Genomic DNA, 799 nt, shown 5'->3' with positions numbered 1-799 from the left:
GTATGATTTTCTAGCCAAACACTTTGGCCTGCAGCCCCAATGTCTCCCTTGCCATTAGGAGGAATTCAGAGGAAAATTTTGAGAAGCCTCAGTTTCCTCACTCCTGATTCCATGTTCCACTCTGTGGATGCTAGCCCCTCCACCGAGCTCTTTTCCAGACTGGGTGGTGTTATTCAACAACATTCCTTCCTTCCTTTACTCATTCATTCCGACAATATTAAGTAAGGGCTTGCCATATACTAAGACCTGAGAGATGTTTTTCTCCTGTACAATATTGTAAGCTCCAAAAAGGACTGTGTTTTTTTAAAAAAAAAAATTAGTGTCCCCTGAACATCTGTCAAACCTTGTGTATATTAGACCTCTGTAAATATTTGTTGACGTGAAATGAAATGTGATCTTTGAAAAACAATCCAAGGAAGAGTTAGGAGGGAGACAATGAAGGAGAGAGAAAGAGTTGAGTGTATGTGAGCTAACTGCTAACCATTATCAGCTGAGCGTGTTTTATCCATGCACAACTCTGAGATAGACTTTAACGTATAGCCGTTTAATAGCCAAGGAAATTGAGGTTGAGAATAAATAACTTGATGGAAGTAACACAGCCAGTAAGCGGCAGAGCCCTGATTCAATCCCAGCTTTGTCTGATAATAAAGTCCATGGAGAATATCTATGGAAATGTAAAACGCATACACCCTTTGATCCAGTAATTCTACTTCTAGGAGCTTACCCTTGAAATATTGTGACTTATAATATGAAAGAAATATATATTTGGTCTTCATCCTGTTTCTGGCAGGTAGCTTCT

This window comes from Mustela nigripes, chromosome 4 (genome assembly GCF_022355385.1).
Source record: "Mustela nigripes isolate SB6536 chromosome 4, MUSNIG.SB6536, whole genome shotgun sequence".
Taxonomy (NCBI): Eukaryota; Metazoa; Chordata; class Mammalia; order Carnivora; family Mustelidae; genus Mustela; species Mustela nigripes.
The sequence above is the reverse complement of the archived record's forward strand: the minus strand, read 5'-3'. Positions refer to the sequence as shown.